Here is a 23312-nt window from a genome sequence, read left to right as displayed (position 1 = left end):
TTTAAAGATCTTATTAATACTAATTAACTATTATCTTTAAATTTTAAGTTTTTATATAAGAAATAGAAAGTACTTATATATAAAGCTATAATAGATATAAGCGATTTAATTAAAATAAAAAATACTTAATAATAAGAATAATTTATAAATATAGATTAATTTTTAATAGAATTATATAAAATATAGTTATTATAGATATACGAATCTTCTTCTTAAAGAGAAATTAATACTTTTCTTATACTGCTTATTTAAGAATTTAGATTTAAAATATTTATATCACTAGCTATTATTATAAGACTTTAAAAACTATTCTAGCTTTATAATTATAATAATAGAATATAAATAATTATAAAAAAAGAATTTAATAATAAAACTTTAATTTTTTTTAAGAGACTTTTAAAGGTTTAAAAGCTAATATTAATAAGATATTCTTATTATTTTAATCTTAGTAAGCTTATAAGTATATTAAGAGATAATAGTACTAGCTTTAAAATACTCTAGACTATAATTAAATTATTAATATTAATATCTAGTTATTTTTAATTAATAGCTATTAATTTAATAGTTAATATATAATTTTAAACTTAATATTAATATAAAATAATTTTATTTTTAATAGAATTAAGTATTCTAATTTAGCGAAAGCTAATAAAATTTAAAGACCTTAATAATATAACTTAATTATATAATAATATAGTTATATATTTAATATATTTAGCGAGTTCGATATTTCGGCTAGAGATAATATATTTTAACTCGCTTAGAGTAGAGATAAAAGTAGCTCTTAACCTCTTATATTATTAATAAATTATATTTATTTAGATTTACGACTATTTTAAGAGAGGGAAATATCTCTATTAAGAAGATTAAAAGAATATCTCTATAGCTACTATTATCTCTATATAATAGACTTTAAATACTATAAGATAGATGCTAAAAGTTTAAAGATAGTTATAGTTATAGAGGTGAATAGTAATTATAATATAATAGTTATTAAGTAGAGCTCGAGCTTATAATTTATAGAAATATAAGGTAAGATATTTAGTTATTAATTATAGAGTTATTATAAAGAAAAGAGCGACTAAATATAAATACGCTAAGGCGTATTATATAACCATATTACGTAATCGCCAAGACGCTAAGAGTTACGTGATTCGAATTTTAATATAAGTATCTTTTATAAATATAATTCTTATATTTAATTTAATTAATATTTAATAAATATATTTAATAAAAATTAATTTATTTAATAATTTAAAGATATAAAATATTAGATAAATAGTATTTAAGATCTTATAAAAGATAATAATAAATTATATAAATAATTAGAAATCTATATAAATTTTAATTAATATTTTTAAAATAGTTTACTCTCTTTAAATATAATATTAATTTTATATTATATTATTTAATTAAAATATTTAAATTTATTATTTATAATATCTTTCTAAATAATTTCTTTAATAAATTAAAAAGTATATATATTATAATTATTATATTTAAAATTATAATTATTATAAAATTTAATATAAATATAATTTTTATATTTAATTTAATATAGATAAAACTTAAATATTATAAGAATTATAAGATTATTTTTATTAGAAAATAAGAATATAGTAAAATAAAGCGTTTTATTATTTAGAAAGATTATTATCTATTTATAATTATTATAAAAAATAAAAAAAGATTTTTAAAGATTATTATAAGTTAATTTTTTTTAGCGATTTAATATTATATAACGCTTATATAATTTAATTTTTATATTAATAATATTATATAATTTATATATATTCTTAAAAAGTAAAATAAATAAATTTATTCTAATATATATTTTAATTAGTTTCTTAAAATTCTAAAATCTTAAATAATTATAATAAGTATATATCATAATATTAGCTTCTTCGACTATCGTATATATATCGCGTATTATTAGAACTAGTAATTATTAGATATTATTAGTTATCTATTTTATATATATAAATATTCGTATATTCTATAAATTAATAATTAGTCTTTTTTAATTAATTTCTAATATCTCTAATATTCTACTTTTAATAGATTATAAGCTCGGAAGCGGGCAAGACAGTATTAAAATATTCTTATATTTTCTAAAAGATATTAAACTAAGTCTTCGATAATCGTCTATAAATAGATATATCTTATGACGATAGCCTATTTTTTTTAGCTTATATTCACCGATAAGAGGGCTATCGCTATTTAATCCCTATATAAAAAATATCGAACTAAAATTCTTATTTCATTCGAGATCTCGAAACAATACAGGCAAATCAAAAACTCTTATATCATTTCGAGGTTCTAAAACAATACGGGCAAAATATTAAAAACCCTTATATTATTCCGAGGTCTTGAAACGGGTATTTAAAAGCCTCGACACTCTTTCTATTTTTCTTATTAAGGTTTTTTATAGATTTAACGAGATTAGATAAATAATTAATTCCGAATATAAAGCGTGAATTTGAAAATTAATATATATGGAATATAATGTGCTAGGGTTTAGGGAATCTAGCTTCTAGAGCTGTCGGAGAGTATTATAATATTAGTTCCTTCGGCTATCGCATATATATCGCGTAATATATACTAGGGCGCGGGGCTACTTAGTAGTAAAAAGCTTATTAAGTTACGTAATATAAGTATAGACTTAAATATAATCTATTTTAATTTTTTAATCTTTATAACTAATAATAGTAATCGAAATTACATTTAGACCTTATAATATAGTAGAAAATTACTTTAAAAATTATATATTTTATAATTAGTAACTAGTTACGTAACTAGTCTAGTTTTAAGTAAGTAAGTTTAAATCTATTAAAAATCTATATATACTAAAATTTTATAATAATTTAAATCGTTAAGTCTATAATATACGTGATTATATACTTATTATATCTGAAAAAACCCCTCTATATTATTCGTATTTACTCGATATTTATTAGACTATTACTTGCTAGATCTATAGATATTCTTTTTTTAATACTTTAAGACTATAGTACGTGTATTTAATTATAGAATATATTAATACGTGCTAGAACGTGCTTTTATATACTATAATATACTAGAATATACTTTAAACGTACTAGAATATGCTAGAATATATCTTTAATATATCGAAGCGATAATACGATATAATATAATAGAGAGCTACGGCGATAATAAGATATAGTAAATATCTCTATAAAATATATTCGATAGTAGATAGAATATATATATCGCTTTAACTAAGATAATAAATAACTAGATAGAGTAGTAAGAATATATTAATATTAACTCGAATAGCGAAAATTTCGAATACGGCGGAGAGCTATAACGATCGTAAGATATAGTAAATATTTCTATAAAGTATACTTACTTTTAATATATAGTCGTTATACTATAATAGCGATTAATATAAAAGAAAGTAGTAAAATAACGCTTTCTTTATAAATATAAATAGAATCTATTATTTAATTAATCGATGAGTCTAGATAAAAATTAATAGAATAAAAATCGATTTCGCTTAATTTATCTAGCTATTATTATACTCTATAATTATACTTTCTATATATAGCGAATAGATAGCTAAATCGTATTAGAAATATATCTATAATCGACTTATTAATAGATCTTTACGTATAAGACTAATAGATAATAATTAAAATAATCGAAATAGAATAAAAAAGTATAAAAGAGTAAGAGATATAGAATAAAAATACTTATCTCTTTAAAAACTTATATACTAGTTTTTAAATAGATTTAGCGTCTCGCTTACTTAATTAATAACTTCACTATTAAATAATTTATAATATCCTTTACTTTCTTAATAATAGAGCTCTATTTTTATTTTTTATTAATAATACTATATATACCAAATAAAATAGATTTATTCTATTAACGATATTTATTATTAATATATATCTTAATATATAGATTTTAATCTTTTAAGAATTAATTATAAAAGAAATAGACTTCGATAGTAAGATTAATAATATAACGAATTTTAAATAAGGCGATATAGATAAGAATAGTAATAATACTCTTAATAGCTATATTTATAATAATCTAATCGAAAATTAATTCTTAATTCTTATAAATAATAATAATATATACTAGAGTAATAGAGATTTATATTTAAGTATATATATTATTATTATACTCTTACTACTATATTCTTAATAGTATAAAAATTATATATCTTTTATTAATAAGAATAATAGCTCGCTTACTATAGTTGTCGACTTTAATAAAAACTATTATTAATATAATTTTAAAGAGATCTTAGACGTTATTCGCTTAGAGAATTCGATATATTATTAATATCGTTCTATTAATTAATCTTTTATTAATATATAGATTTTATATTAATATAATCTTTACTTTCTCTAATAATAATACTTTATTATTAAGATTATTATAATTATTTAAACTTATCTATTTAAAGCCTTTATTTATATTAATAATTTAAATATTTATAATTAAACGTTTAAGAGACTTTAAATATTAAACATTATAATTATTTATTTTATAATTAATAATATATAATCGTAAAGCGTTATAAAATAACTTTTACTCTATAATACTAAGTCGTTTCTTTATTTAAGTTATAAGCGATTATTAACTTAATATACTAATAGATCTATTATATAATTAATTAAGAGTCTTATAAAATTAAATAGTTTTAGACGAGTTATCTTACTATCGTATTATCTATAAAAGAATAATAATTTAATTAAATACTATATATACTTAATAATTAACTAAAACGTTTTTAGAATTATAAAAAAGAGTACTATATAGAAAGATCGTAAAAATTAAAAAAAAACTATTTAAAATTATTATAAAAAAGAATATTTATTTCTTTATAAAAGATATTAAGTTTATATCTAATTTAATATAATTAATAATCGATATAATAAAGAGTTTATATATCTATTATCGATTTCTTATTTATAATTAATAGCTAGTAATTTTAAAAGACCTTCTAAAGTCGAGATAGAGGCTTCTCTTTTAATTATTAAAAATCTCTTTTCATAAATAATAATAATAGACGATATAGGGTAGAATTATAAATTAAATAAGCGATTATCTTAGTAAGAGCTTCTTTTAAAATTAAATAGATCTTTTCTTAATCGTATAAATTATAAATTAAATATTTTGATATTATATTAATAACTTTCAATTTTTCTATATTAGCTATATTATTAATATAGAAAAAAAATTAAATCGTATTATCTTATCGATAGTAACTTATAATTTAATTAAATATCTTTCTTTACTTAATATTAAGAGTAATTAAATTATTAATCTTATTAAAACTCGCTAAAAATAGAGGACTACTATTAATTATATTATAAATAAACTAAATATATAATATAATCTTATTAATATCGATAGTAAAATCTCTTTATAATTAATTATAATTTAGATTCTCTAATCTATATTCTAAATTAATCTCGATTAAAACTATATCGCTATTATAATATAAATTTTAAAAAACTAATAGCTTCTTATTTTAATAATCTAAATTCTTATTATTTATATTAATAAAATATTTATCTAATAATAATAGCTTATAAATAAATAAGTCTTCTAAAAAATTTAATAAATAATTATATTTCTCTTAATGATAGTCTTTATAAACTTACTCTTAATCTTATTTAATAATTAATAGATTAGATAAATTAATCTTATAAAAGAGATAATAAAGTATTATCTTAGCTCGATATTATTTAAATTAATTTTTATTTTAATTAAGCTAAGAGTATAGATATAAAATCTTCTAAATTCTAATAGATTAAAAAATCTTATTTCGCTAGATATAGTTTTATATAATTTATATAAAACTCTAATTCTCTAAAATCTTATTATAAAAGTAATAATATTTAATTTAAATCTTATTTAAAGTAGTAATTATTTCGTTTAAATAAAGTTTTCTATATTAAATATTCTTTAATAAAATATTAAGATTAGTTATTAAGTAAGAGCTCTTATAAAGATTATAACTAAGTAATAAATAATATACCTCTTAAATAGATTAATCGCGTTTCGATATTATTTTATTATATAGTCTTATAATTTAGATAAATATAGGGGTATTAGATAAAAGATTATAAAGAATATTCTTACTTATATCGACGAGTTTATCGAACTTCTTCTTCTTTTTAGAGATATATTTAGTAAAATAATAAATTATACTCTTCTTATTAATATATAAAGCGAAATCGATATTTAATAATTAAGCTATATTTATTATAGCTTAATATTTATTAAGTTATAAAGTATTATAAATTAATTTAAAGGTTCTATAGACGAGATTACTATAATTATTAATAATAGAAATCTCTTACTTTAATTATAGAAAGGCGAATTAATATCTATCTCTTTAATAGCCTTATTACATTATTAATAATACTTCTATATATATTTATAATACTATATTTAATTAAGAAGCTTCGCTAACTTATAAAGAGTATTAATATAATTTATAAAAGTATAATTAGATAAATACTTTACTATAGAAGCTAAGTAATTATCTAAATTAATAATAATAATCTTAATCTTCTAATATTTAAAATATTTGATAATTTAATTAATATCTAATATATTATGAATCTATAGAAATTTATAAATATAGTTACTCTTTTATAATTATTATTCGAATTAATACTAATAATTTAAGAGATTAAATTTCTTATATAATATATACTTAAATAGAAGATAAAAGTATAAATCTAGATACTTAATTATAATATAAGAATTTTACTAAATAAAATAAAAGATTATATTATAACACTAGACTTTAATAATATTAAAATATTTATTCTTATTAAATATATATTAATAGAGATTATATTATTAGAAATTAATAATATTAATAGAAAAGAAGACGCTTAAAATCTCTTAATAATAAATAAATAACTTTAATTTAATCTTTACTCGCTATTAATAAAAACGTATATTCTATAAACTCTAAATCTTTCGAATTAAGATATTCAAGATCTTCTTATTATTATTAATAATAAGATCTTATAACTTATTAAGATCTATATTATAATTAGCTAGACATTTTTGTCAAAATATGAGATAGAACACTTAGTTATATTGACTATAGAGTTCTATAAAAGAAAAGAGCGACTAGATACGGACACACTAAGGCGTGTCACGTGACCATGTCACGTGACCGCCAAGACGCTAAGAGTCACGTGATCCGAATTCCAACACTCCCCTTCGCACGTATCCTTTCATACGCGAAATCCGATAGACACGAAGTTCAACGCTAATAGTGTCAAAACCGGGTAGATAAGGTGAAAAAGACTTAGTCGATTTCCGCCAGAGTTTTAGCGCCGGGTGGTTGAAGTAAAGTTCGAGCCGGGTAGCTAAAGTGAAGTCAGAGCCGGATAGCTAAAGTGAGTTTAGCGCCGGGTGGCTGAAGTGAAGTCCGTATTATAATACCAGCCCCTTCGGCTATCGCATAACATGTCGCGTATTACCAGGGCTAGTAATTACCAGCCACTATCAGCCACCTATTTTATATATATAAATATCCGTACATTTCATAAATTAATAATCAGTCTTTTAATCAATCTAATATATCTAGTATTCTACTTTTAATAGATTATGAGCTCGGAAGCGGGTAGAATAGTATTAAAATATTCTTATACTTTTTAAGAGATATTAAATTAAGTCTTTAATAATCGTTTATAAATAGATATATCTTATAGCGATAGCCTATTTTTTTAGCTTATACTTATTAATGAGAGAGCTATCGCTATTTAATCTCTATATAAAAAATATTAAATTAAAATTCTTATTTTATTCGAGGTCCTAAAACGGGTAAACTATTAAAACTCTTAGATTATTTTAAGATCTCGAAATAATACGAGTAAATTATTAAAATCCTTAGATTATTCTAAGATCTTAAAATAATATAAGTAAAATATTAAAACTCTTAGATTATTTCGAGGTCTCGAAATAATATAAGTAAAATATTAAAAACTCTTATATTATTTCGAGGTCTCGAAATAGGTATTTTAAAAGCCTCGGCATGAGGGTTAGTAATAAAAGTCGTTGTATATCGATTCTCGCTAAGCCCTATTAAAGTATATAACGACTTTTATTATCAACCCTCGACACTCTTTCTATTTTCTCTATCGAGATTTTTTATAGATTTAATAAGATTAGATAAATAATTAATCTCGAATATAAAGTGTGAATTTGAAAACTAATATATATAGAATATAATGTGTTAAGATTTAGAGAATCTAGCTTTTAGAACTATCGAGAAGTATTATAATATTAACCCCTTCGGCTATCGCATAACATATCGCTTATTATTAGAACTAGTAATTATCAGCCACTATTAGCCATCTATTTTATATATATAAATATCCATATATTTCATAAATTAATAATTAGTCTTTTAATTAATCTAATATATCTAATATTCTATTTTTAATAGTTCGAGCTAGATAGCTAAAGTGAAGTTAGAGTTAAGTAATTAAAGTAAATTTAGCGTTAGATAATTAAAGTAAAGTTAGAGCTAAGTAATTAAAGTAAGTTTAGCGTTAAATAGTTAAAGTAAAGTTAGAGTTAGATAATTAAAGTAAATTTAGCATTAGATAATTAAAGTAAAAAGTCGAAATCTAAAAATAACTATATTAAACTTTCAAATTCCACTTTTTATTAAAAAACGGTTTTTTGAAAATTTTATTTCTAGGCTATCTAATATATATTAAAAATCGATTAATTTAAAATTAAAGGATATTCGTAAAAGTGACTAAATAAAATAATTAGAAGAAATTTTTCGTTTTATATATTATAACTAGCTATAAGACTTTTATAAAGTTATTCTAAATATCTAATTCTTAATAATAGTAGTTAATAATAATAATAATATAAATAAGAATATTTCGAAAGAGCTTTAAAGATTTAATAGCGATAAGGATAATAGCGTTAAAGAAATAGCTATTTTAATATAAAATAGCGAGTTTATATTAAATCTAAGACTCGGCGAGCGGCTTAAATAGATTATTTAAACTACGAGAACTAATAAAATAGCTTCTTTAGATTTAAAGTTAACTCTTCTAAATAGATAATATTATAAATAATATTCTAATCTAATTAGTATATAAAATTTCTTAAACTTATCTTTAAATAGTATCTTAATAAGTTTATTAATTATCTATTATTTAATAAGAATATATTTAAAAATAATAATATTAATAATAACTTATTTTTATATATAATAATACTAAATATTAATATACTTAATATATATATAAAATTAATTTTTTTTAATAAGAGTTATAATACTTTAATTATTATAATAAATAATAATAATTTATATATATTTAGCGTTAAAGTTAAATTAATTAAAAAATTTATATAATTAAATTATTTTTTTAATAATCTATATCTAACTAATATATTTAATTTTATAAGAGAATAATATTATAATAAATTATTATTTCGATAATTAATTAATAATAATATTACTTATATTAAAAATATAACTAGAGATAAAATATTAAATATTTTAATTACTTATTTAATTTACGTTTATATAATTAATAAGTAATTTTAAATCTTCTTTAAATATTAATTACTAATTTTTAATATTATTTAAATATTAAAAAATACGCTTAATAATCTTCTAATAAGATTTATTAAAATTTAAAATATATTTAAAGATTATTAAGACGGCGAATATAAGATTAAATTAAATATTTAATATTATATATATAAGTAATCTTATAATTAACTAATAAATATAATAAGACTAATTAATAAAAATAAAATTATCTTTAATAATATAAAATTTATTATTATTAATAAGAATAAGCGATAGCGTAAAGCTTAATATATTATATTTCTTTAAAAACTTCTTAATATAGTCTTTTTAGTTAAGACGTAGAATTTGATTAATATAATCTCTAATAATTATTATATTAAGATAATAAATATAAGATCTTAAATTAGTTATCTCGAACTTCTTATTAAACTTATTCTTAATATTTTATATTTTAATTTTATCGAGATTCGCGAGTAAAATATTATTTATATAAATAGTAATAATAATAATATTATTAGTAAATATAGAGAGATTAATAATAATAGATTTAAAACTTAATTTCTTTAAATAGATTATAAGAATATTATATTAAACTTTAGAAGATTACTTTAAATCGATGAGAGTAATATAAAAATATAGATATAATGAGTAGTGTGTAATAAAGATAATTCTTCTTCTACTAAGAAGTAACTACTTATAATACTAAGCTAAAATTTTTATTAAGATACCTTCTTAATAAATACGAAGATAGATAAAATTATATATTTATATAATTACGATAGCTTACTATAATAATATACCATTAATAAAAAAATATAGCGATCTCGATATATATATAAGTAAGAAGTATATAAGTAAAGAAGTTATTATAAAGTAAGTAAATATAGTAATAATTATATAGTTAGTTTCTTTCTTTTCGATATTATAATTATAATAGCTTATTTCGTAATAGACATAATAGTATAATTAATTATAAAAGACTTCTATAAATACGGCGAAGATATTATAAATAATAACTTTAAAAGCGGAGGTAGTAATAGTGTAATAGTATAATTAATTACGAAAGGTTTTTATAAAGACGTTATTAGTAGCGGAGGTAATAATGGTAGCGGAGGTAGTAGCTCTAATAGCGAAGGTAGTAGCGAAGGTAGAGATATGTTGGTCTCGTAGTCTTTCGATATAGCGATCTTATAGTCTCTTATTAATTCCGAGATATCGCCTAGATACTTAATATTATATTATTAATTATATTTAGAGCTATATCCTTTTTATTATACTAGATATTCAATTAATTAACTCTTATTATAATATCTAATATACTTATTAAATAAGAACTATAGCTTATATGACTTATAGTTATTAATATTATCTTTTATATAAATAAAATTAGATTTTTTTAATAATAGTTTATGAAAAGAATTAGTATTAGCGAGTTATAATTCTAGCTATACTATTAAGAATATAAAATAAACTCTTTAATAATTAGATATATCGAAATAATAAGCTTATTTATCTATCTTAATAATAACTTTAAAAAAGTCAACGTAGTATTAGCTAATCTTATTTGTCTTAGTAGTATTAATAGATTATAGAATAGAGTAGTCTTTATATAGGCGTAAGAGTATCTTATCTCTCTTTCTAAAGTATATAGACTAATACTTATAATTATAGTAGAATTTCTAAGATATTTAAGCGAAGCTTATTATATTAATAGCTTTAACTCTAATAATAGCGTATATTTATTATAATAGCTCGAATAATATAATAAGATTAAAAATCTTATTAAAAAGAAAATTATAGAAGAGCTTATTCGATAACTTAATTATAATAATTAATTATATATTATAAAAAATATTTATATATATAAGAGAATAATAGACTATATTAAAGACTTCTCGAAAATATATAAATAGAAGTATAAAGCGATTTTAATTATCTAGTTAATACATTTACTATTATTATTTATCTAGAGATAATAAGTTATAGAGTATAGTAGTTTAATTCTTAGTTTATCGAATATAGCTTTTCATAGCTCTAATAGAAATTTAAGATCTCTATTAAATAGTAAGATCTTTAATATTTCTTAATTATCTATATCGAGATAATCTAATAGAGTAATAGCTTACTCTTTAATATCTTAAATAAATTTATTAAAGATATAAATAGTTCGCTTTATAAACTTATCTATAACGATTATTATATAATTAAATCTCTTATTAGATAATAATATAGTAAGAATAAAATTAAGCGTTAAGATGTGAAAAGATAAGATAGAACTCTCTATAGATTATAAATAATTATAAGACTTATAGCGGCGAGTTTATAATACTAGATACTTAGAATAATATTTAATATAGCTATAAAGATACTTAGATAATCTTTATATATATTATAATTTAAAGATTATATTAAAAGATCTTTCGAAATCTAAATAATTATTTTTATAAATAATTTCGAGAATATCTTTAATTAGCGATTAAGGTATATATAATCATTTTAGATTAATAAATTTATTCTTATAAAAAATAAGATTAGAGTTTATAATATTATAAATAAAAGAAAGCTTAATACTCTTACTCTTAGCTATTAGCCTTATATTAATATTTATAATATTAATAATCTTTATTTAATATAAATCTATATTATATTTAGTAAGAAGCCTATTATAAAAGACTTCGTTTATCTCTACTATAATAGTAGAGTAATTATAGATATTACTATAATCTATTACTTATATAATATAGATATATAAGATATTAAGCTTCGAGTAATTTTCGAATAGCGTTAACTTATTAATACTTATAAGGCGTAAAAGAGCGTCTAATATAATATATTTTTTACTAGGCTTATATCTTATATCGAGATAAAATTAGCGAAGAAATTAAGAAGTATATATTAGTTATATATTTAGTCTTATTATAGATATTATAAAAGTAATAGAAGATTACTTTATAATATCGAGGATAGCTAAATAATTAGTTTAAATAATAATAGATTACTTAAACGATTCTATAAGATATCGAATCTTCTTAATAATCTATATAAATCCTACTATCTCAAGTTTCGTAGACTAATAGTTCTTCTTAATAAAAGTTAGTATTCTTAATAAGTATATAATTAACTCTATAGTAATTCTAGATAGCTACTTAGCACCAGCTATAATAACGTATTTCTTTTTAATATAAAATATCTATACGTCGAAACCCTATTCTCTAGAGGCATTAAGATCTATTTATAAATCTCTGTTCAAATTAAAGTATATAAGTAATAAGAGTTTACTTAAAGCTTTCTATAGGCTTTAAAAACTTTAATTCTTTTATAGAGAAGCCTTTAATAGGCGAAGCTTAAAGGAGTAAATACGATGTGGATTATCCTTAATAAGTACCTCTTTAAGCAATTAGGTCTTTAGTGCTTATAGAGGATTAGTAAGCTACGCGTAGTAGTGGATTAAACTTCTTAGATAGCCTGTTAGTTCGAGATAGTATTCGAGATTATTAAATATATTAGAATAGATAATCTTATTAATAGCTTTTAGCTTATTCTTAGCTATTATTATATTAAAAGAATTAACTTAATAATTTAATAGATTAATATTAAGATATTTTAAGAAGATTTTTATAGATATAATAGTAATATTATATTTAATTAAGATTTAAAATAACTTTCGTAGATATGCGATATACTCTCTTAAGGTTTTAGAGCCTAATATAATATTATCGATATATATTTAAGCAAAGTCTTTAATAGATTATAGAATTTTATTAATCTATCGCTATATATAAGCTATAGAATTTATATATCTTATAATTAATATATTAAAAGTCTCTTAGTTTTAATAAGAAACTATAGTAAGTATATAGCAATTATCGTAGTAAATAAGTTATTAATAGAAGAAAGATATTATATTAAGTATAGATAAATAAGTATATTCTAATAGTCTTATTATAATATCTAATTGTAATAATATCGAGTATATATCTAAAATAATAAGGTTATTAAGATCTTTAATATTTACTATAGCTCTTCTCTTTCGCTTATTATTTAATAGCGTTTTTTAAACTATAAAGATGAAATAGTTAAATAAGATAGACTTAATAATATATTTAAGCTTATCTTATTATTGCAAATCGTTGAATATATTATCAACTATTACTTTATTATTAATATCTAAATAGTAGATCTTAATATAATTTAACTTTAATAGTCTATTTTACTAGTTATCGCGTAGCGTAATTTTTATCTAATTATATTTAAATACTTTAATAAAGTCTTTATCTCTTTATAAGATAAGAAATTTATTAACTAGATTTATTAGAATCTAAGTATTATACTTATTATTATAGATTATAATATTATTTAATAACTTAATCTCTTTAATAAGATCTAATTAAGATATAATAGCGTTATAAACGAGCTATAAGAGGTTATCAGCTATACTTATTAATATTATTATAGTAAGAATAGCTACTTTTCTTAATTCAATTGCTTATAATAGGCTTATCTATAAAAGACTTCGGCGAAGGCTTTATAAAGAAGACATTTTTATAATTAACTTTATATAGTATATCTAGATAAAGCTTTTTAGAGATTTAAATAATTTAATTAATTTTATTTTTAACTAGAACTTTGACAATATATAAGTTTATAAGATAAGCGTATAGAGTCAAGTTTCGCTATATTATTAGCTTAAAAATATAATCTCTCTTAAATAGTTTTTTAGAAGAGTTAATAGATATTATAATATCGATATAAGGCGCTATAATCAAAATCTTATAGATATAAATAATACGTCTCTAATATAGATTATATTATTAATTAGTAATGTTGATAGTAATAGTATAGCTATTAATATATGCTTTATCTTAAGCAATATTAAGTATAATCTTCTCGAGATTTATAATATTATTTTTTAGTAATATATAGACTTTTAGATTATTAATAAGATAGATCTCTTTTTAAATATAATAGAGAACTTTACTATTATCTATCTTACTAATAGGAATATATATTAAAATCAGAACGTACTCATTAATATCATATATAGCTAAACTTAAGTCCTTAATATAAAGAGATAAGATTATTTTTCAAATTTCTATAAGAGATAGTAATACTAATAATTACGATTTATTTACTAGAATAACTTTATAGTTAATATTAATATAAATTTTTTCGTTAATTATATTAGATTATAGGCGTATAAAGATATAAATATAGTTTTATTCTCGAAAAGTAAGTTTTATATTTAGATTAAACTTCTCGATAAAGTTAGAGTTAATAATTTTAATAGAATAGAAGTCTTAGTAATAAAAGACTTCTAATTAATAAATGAAAGGCTCCTACTTAGCTACAGAAGGCTCTTACAGATAACCCTTCTATTTAGCTATAAAAGGCTCTTACAGATAACCCTTCTATAAATATTTATGGAGTTTTATTTTAGATGCGAATAATATATTATAATTCTAGTAGGCTATATAAATATCGACGAAGTTAGTATAGGCCTTTTTATATAACTATTTATAATTATTAGTAAAGCTTTTCTTAGACGATTCGCCTTAGTAAGCTTTTTATACTTTATTATATTCTTAAGAGATATTAGATTAATTCTCGTTAATATAATTAGCTTAATTATAAGTTACTTAATTATTATAATTAGCTTAATAAGTAGCGGTCTAGCTATAATAGATATCTTGTAGCTACTATAATTACTTACTTCTATTACTTTAATAACCGCGGTTATCTCATTTTAAAAATCTTTTATCTTAAGAAGAATTTAATTATTTAGATTAATTTGAGAACATCGAACCTAACGTACTTAAAGGATCGGCGATTTAAAGATATAACGGTATGATAAGCGAACGATTATCTTGCGGAGGAGCGTATTACTAATTTAATTAATAATCGTACTATTAATTATTATAAGCGTATTATTCTCTATTATAAGGTCTATTCTAATAGTTAGAAGGCTATCGCGAATAGAATTAAGACTAAAAAGAGTTGAATAATTAATTTTCATAGTTCTACTAACCTTAATAATTAATATTTAATTAATCTTATCGAAGGCCTTATTAAAAGGTTTAATTATTATATTATTACTATAGTAATTAGCTTAATTAAAGCCTTTGGTGAAATAGTCTAGATATCTTAAACTATATGTTTTTCTTTAATTCGAGTACTTGAATAAATAAAGAAATCGATATTGTAATAAATAATAGGTTTATAAAAGTATATAAGTCTGCTATAATGCCTTAGTAGGCGAATATTAATTAATTTTTAATATTGTCTATATTAGCAGACTTAATATAACGAATAACTACTTATATATAGCTCGAAGACTCTCTTCTATTATGTGTGTTTGCTAGAGTATACTTCTTAGTAGTAAGATAAGCGAGTACTATTCTAGTCGATTCCTTAAATTATCTTAATAGCACTTTATATTATTTCTTAATATCGTTATCTACTTATAGACTAAGCTTCTTAAGATCTAATAACTTAATTATATATTATAATAACGCTATATCTCTTAGTACTATATTAAGATTAACTTTAATTATAGAAAAGTCTTTTATAATAGCTATATCCCGTAGCCGTTTAGTAAAAAGAATAACGCTATAGAAGTAGATATTTTTACTAATCATAACGATCTCGTCTTCTTTATAGGATTTATTAAGATAGAGATTAAAGTAGCTAAGATTCGATAGATTCTATTAATCGAAAGTACTTAATGAGATAGATAGCTTTCTAGATAAATCTTATAGTCTTAATTATTTTATAGAGTTTATAGAGCCAGATAATATTTATAAGTTCTATAGTACTTAAGTTATAGCTCTTTAAATAGTATTATTAATATCTTATTAAAGCTATTAATAATTAAGAGAAGAATTAGAAGCTATAATATTATTATAGATTATAATCTCTATAAAGATCTCGGATATAGAGAAAGAATATTTGCTAGGTAAGTTTATTGGCGTAGAGCTTTTTATTTAAATAAGATTTAAAGATTTCTATATAGTTAGCGAGGGAGAGCTTAGTGAAGATGAATTTAATAGAATAGTATCGATTAAAGAAGGCTTTAGTAGCTCTGCTAGCTATATAGTAAGATTATTAAAGTCTCTAATTATCTTATAAAAGAAAGACTTATTAATAATTTAGTTTGATAGCTATAATACTAATAATTTAAATCTTAGAGAATTAAATCTAGTTTTTACTCTATTGTTTTATAACGTAGATAAGGACTTTAATAGCTTTAAGGATTTAAGAGTATAAGTAATAAGGTATTAAATTATAGATACTATCGAAGGCTTTAGTAAATTAAGATGTAGATATATTATTTTAATAAAGTCGTCGATTCGAAAGGCTAGTATAATTGCTTTTTAATTGATATAAATATAAATAACGTCGATGTTAAGAAGATATTTTATTAAATTAGAATTACTTACTAGATTAGCAAGATAGTAGAGACTTTAATTAATAAATAAAAGAGCGTTAGCGAAAGACTTAGATAGTAGAATAACTATAAAGAATTAAGTAAATGAAATATTATCAAATGAATAGATAATAATAGAGAAGCTCCTAGATCATTTAACAGTTAATTAATATCGAATAATGATATTGCTATTATGTTGTGAGAGTAATATAAAAATATAGATATAATGAGTAGTGTATAGTAAAGATGGTTCTTCTTCTACTGAGAAGTAACTACTTATAATACTAAGCTAAGATTCTTACTAAGGTACCTTCTTGACAGATACGAAGGTAGGTAAAACCATATATTCATATAGTTACGATAGCTTACTGTGACTAAATCGTAAAATATCTTAATAAACTTATATATCTTATTTTTTTAATTTTTAGTTTTAAAGCTAATAAGTTAAATAATATAAATTATTTTTTTAATATCACTATATAGAAAAGTAGTTTTAATATTTATTTATTTAAGCTTTTAATTTAAAATAGCTATTAATATAAAGATTACTTTATAATTTATAAATTTAATAATAAAAATAAAGATTTTATTAAAATCGATCTCTTCTTATTATTTAAAATTATAAATAACTTAATAAGCTTTATATTATATAATCTTCTCTATAAAATTACACTTAAGCTTATAAATTTATTAATCTTTTAAAATATATATATTTAATAGAAGATTTATTAAAATTTAAATCTTATTAATAATAAATAAATCGATTTCTTTCTTTATAATAATTTTCTAATATATCTTATAATAAGAGTTTAATATAATCTTCTTATAAATTTAAGATTTATAGAATTTAAAAGAAAAAGCTTTTACTAATAGCGCTAGAGAATCTAAAGAGATTTCTCTATATATTCTTAAAATATTAGATAAACGATTTATTACTAAAATTGAGTTATAATCGCTTATAAAGTAAGTAATAAATTTAAAAGATATTATTATAGAGACTATAGAGAGAGTTTTATTACTAAATATATTAGATAATTATTCTTCTAAAAACTTTAAATTAATTAGAGCTATTAATTAAACTCTTTTAAAAATTTAAATAAAATTAAATAAGTTATTAACTTTATCTTTAACGAAAATTATTTATCTCTTTTAATAATTTTTCTCTAGAATTATAAATAAAGAGAGAAGATAATTTTTAAGATAATTAATAGTTTTAATAAATCGATAATTATTACGATAAATTATTATCTTAATATTATTATATATATTCTCCTCTAAAATAAAAAATATAAACTTAAAAAAGATATTATTAAATTATTTAATATTTAAAATAATAGTAATCTCGCTATTATTTAAAAGTATATAATAAAAATAATCTTAATAATCTATAAATTATTTCTTAATTATATAATCTTAATACTTCTTTTAATTAATAGCTTTAAATATAATCTAATAAAAATCTATTTATTTAATAATATATAAATAAAAAATATTAAAAGAGAAATTAATATATATTTTAAAAGAAGTAATATCTTATCTAATTATAGGTTAATAATTATATAAATAATTCTTAATATAAATAAACTCGATTTAATACTTTTATAATAAACTACTCTTTTTAAATATTATATTAACTTTATACTAAATAATAATATCTAATTATTTAAACTTATTATTTATTTAAAAAATTTTTAATATAATATTTTTTTAGATAATTCTCCTAAATAAATAAAAGGCTTTTATTTTATAATTTTAATATTTTATATTATAATTAAAGCGAAGACGAATATAATAATAATAATTATATTTTATATTATTAAAAAAGAGCTTAAATATAATAAGAATAAACTTATTAAACTTATTTAATAAAAAATAAATATCGAAATATAAAGTAAAATTATTTAAAAAGATAATTATAAATATATAATCGTTATAAAAAGTATTAAATAATCTCTAAAGATCGATATAAATTAAATTATTCTCTTATCTCTTAAAAATAATATAATATTTATAAGACTTTATTTTAAAATTAATTATAAAATATAACTTATAAATATCGCTAAAAGAAGATTTAAAAAGATTTATTTTAGTATATATTTTAGCTATCTTTTTAATATTCTAAGTATTTAAATAATTTATATAAATATATTATATATATAGAGTATTCTTATTAATTTGAGATTTTTATTTATTAGAGAACTCTATAGACTTAATAGAGAACTTATTATAAATAAGAATTTCTTTATTAATAACGATTAAGACTAAAAAGATATTCTTTTAAATATCGAGTATATAAAAATAGCTCTAAATATATTTAAAGAAAAACTATTATTTTTCTATAAAAAGACTATTAAAAATAAAAGAAAATAAATATTATTACTTCTTTAATTATCTCTCGAAAATTAAATTAAAATTATATTCTAATATATATTAGATATTATTAAAAGTTTAAATACGCTTAATATTTTTTATTTTATATTTAAAATTAATATTATTAAAGTTAATAATTATATAATTATTATCGACGAATCTATTAATAAAGCGAAATTTCTAAAATCTAAAGAAGATTTTAAAAATTAAGAAATTATAAATAATATATTAAGTATATATATAATTACGAAGCTAAAGAAAAAATATTATTATTATAATAAAAAGTATAATAATAAAGACTCTATTTAAAAGTTTAATTTTAAAAAATTTATAAATTTTATTATTTAATATTTAGAAGTTAATAATAAACGCGATAGCGATATAAATAATAAAGTAATATATTATTATAAATTAAATAGTTATAATAACTATCTTAATACTAAGAGATTAATTCTTCTTCTTTTTAAACTTTTTAAATTTAAATTTAATATTAATATTATTATCTTCTTAATTATCTTTTTTATCTTAATTACTATAATTACTATAATCTCTATTTCTAGAAACTTAAGATTCTTCGCGAGCGCGTTTATATTTTAATTATTTAAAATACTTCTTAATAAAGTAAAAGTCTTTATTATAAAAAATATAGAACTTATAAATCTATATTTAAATATAAGAATTAATAGAATTAATATTATTTTAAATATAATACTTAACTAATATAAACGCTATAGAAATAAAAATATAAATACTTATTTCGATATAGATAGCTATTATATAAATATTAAAGAACTTAATAAAAATAATAAAATTAAAAATAATATTAAATTATCGTATTCTAGCGTAAACTAATATAAATTTAAAAGATTTATCTTTATTATAAGAGTTATAATTTTAATTATAAATCTTATAATATTAAATATATTAGCTATCTAAACTTTTATAAAAATAATAAATCTTTTAATTCTTATTAATAATAAAGAAATTTTTTTCGAATAAATTATTAATTTTATATAATAGATTAATAAATTAATTAATATAGATCTATAACTTATTTTTATAAATAATAAAAATAAGAGATTTTAATCTTTAAATAATAGAGCTAAAGATATCTAATTCGCGAGATTTATATTCTTTTAAATTCTTTTAAATAATTATAGCGTTAATATAGCTTTTAATAAAATCGCGCGGATTATTCTTATAGCGAGTCTTTATTATAATATAGAGTTTATAATATACTCTAATTTATATTATAATATCTATATCGATAATAATCTTAAAAATATTTTTTATAAATTACTATTTAATTATAGTCCTTATAATAATTGCTAAATAAGAGATTAATTAAATTATATCGATTTTAATATAATATTAAAGATCTAATAAAACGAAGAAATTGTTGAAATTCGGGTCACGTGACTCTTGGCGGTCACGTGATATAGTCACGTGATACGCCTTAGCGTGTCTATATCTAGTCGCTCTTTTCTCTATAGTAACTCTATAGTTAATAACTAAGTATCTTATCTTATATTTCTATAAATTATAAGCCTAGACTCTACTTAGCAATTATTATATTATAATTACTATTCACCTCTATAACTATAATTACTCTTAAACTTTTAATATCTATCTTATAATATTTAAAATCTATTATATAAAGATAGTAGTAGCTATAGAGATATTCTTTTAATCTTCTTAATAGAAATATTTTCTTCTCTTAAAATAGTTATAAGTCTAAATAAATATAATTTACCAATAATATAAGAGATTAGAAGCTACTTTTATCTCTATTCTAAGTAAATTAAGATATATTACCTCTAGCTAAAATATCGAACTCGCTAAATATATTAAATATATAATTATATCATTATATAATTAAGTTATATTATTAAGATCTTTAAATTTTACTAGCTTTCGCTAAATTAGAATACTTAACTCTATTAAAAGTGAAATTATTTTATATTAATATCAAGTTTAAAATTATATATTAACTATTAAATTAATAGTTATTAATTAAAAGTAGCTAGATATTAGTACTAATAGTCTAATTATAATTTAAAATATTCTAGAGCTAGTATTACTATCTCTTAATACGCTTATAAATCTATTAAGATTAAAATAATAAGGATATCTTATTAATATTAGCTTCTAGGCCTCTAAAAGCCCCTTAAAGAAGAGGGCTAAGGCTCTATTATCGAATTCTTTTTCCGCGATTATCTATATTCTACTATTATAATTATAAAATTAGAATAATCTTTAAAGTCTTATAATAGTAATTAGCGATATAAATATTCTAAGTTTAAGTCTTTAAATAAGTAATATAAGAAGGATACTAATCCCCCTTTAAGAAGAAGATTTATATATCTATAATAACTATATTTTATATAGTTCTATTAGAAATTAGCTTATATTTATAAATTATTCTTATTATTAAATATCTTTTATTTTAATTAGATTATCTATATCTATCGTAGCTTTATATATAAGTACTTTTTATTTTTTATATAAAAATTTAAAGCTTAAAGGCGATAGTTGACTAGTATTAATAAGATCTTTAAAAACTCTAATAATAATTAAAGTATCTATTCTACTTTCGCTATTTTATTAAATAATAATTTTATTAACTTTAAATCTAAAGCTAGCGAAGATACTCTTAGCTCTATAAGCGATATTAAGCTATTCGATCTTTATACTAAAAAGCCTATTTTATTTACTTTAAAATTATCTTTAAAGTCTTTCTTTAACTTTACTATCTTATCTAAAATAGTAATTAAATTATTATTATTATTATTACTATTACCCTCTTTATTAATATTCTATATACTATTATTTAGACTATTCTTTAATAATAATAGATTTAAATAATTAATTATAGCGCATTACGACTAATATCTCTAATTAATCTTAATCTAATAAAAGTAATTTCCCTCTAATATCGCTATTCTAAAATTTAATATAAAATATATTAGATAAAAATAAGATATTAAGAGCTAATTAATACTTAATAATCTTTTATTCTTTATCGAAATTATTAAGCTTAAGACTTATATAATTATTTTCTAATGTCTCGAGTATAATAGTTATTAGCTTATCGAGATTAATTATAATAATAAAAATTCTTAAATAATATTAAACGCTATTATTAAATATTATAAGTCTAAAGACTTTAAGCTCTATATAAAGCTAATTTATTAATTACTTAATATTACTCTTATTTTTAAAAAAAGCGTTCGCTAATATAAAAAGAACTTTTATAAGATTATTATTAAAATCGCTAATCTATATAAATTACTCGCTCTATTAGAGTCCTTTCTAATTTAGCTCTTTTTTATAGAATTTAAAAACTCTTTTAATATCTTTATAATAATTTATACTTAAATTTATAAACTATATAATAATAAGGCTATTAAATTTAATAAGATTATCTATATCGCGGTAAATAAAGAGATTTATCTACTATTATTTAAAGATAGTAATATTGCTATATACGCTATTTATAATAATAATAATAAGAATAAAGATAAGTAGTTCGTTAGATACTATAAAGTCGACGATTTAGAAATTAATTATAAAACTTACTCTCTATATAAAACTATTAAATATAAATTTAGATATCCTCTCGCTAAATACTAAATTAAATTTTTTTATCTAAAATTTAAAAAGTTTATATCGAATAAGAAAAAGAAGAAGAAGACTTAAATTGTTATAATTAATTTTAATAATATAAAGAAAAGCCTTAATATTAAGCGTAAGCGTATTAAAAAAATACTTTTTAACGCCTTTATTTTAAAAAAAAATAAGTATCTTAATATTAATTATATCTTTTTAGAAGAATTAAATTTAATTATATACTATATAAATCTTAGTTTTAACGATTTTAATATTTTTAATATAACTAATAATAAAGAAGTTATTAACTTAATAGTCGTTAATTCTAGTCTAAAGTATAAC

This window comes from Letharia lupina (genome assembly GCF_014066315.1).
Source record: "Letharia lupina isolate WasteWater1 chromosome Unknown contig_17, whole genome shotgun sequence".
In the NCBI taxonomy this organism is placed as follows: domain Eukaryota; kingdom Fungi; phylum Ascomycota; class Lecanoromycetes; order Lecanorales; family Parmeliaceae; genus Letharia; species Letharia lupina.
This window is presented reverse-complemented; position numbering follows the sequence as displayed.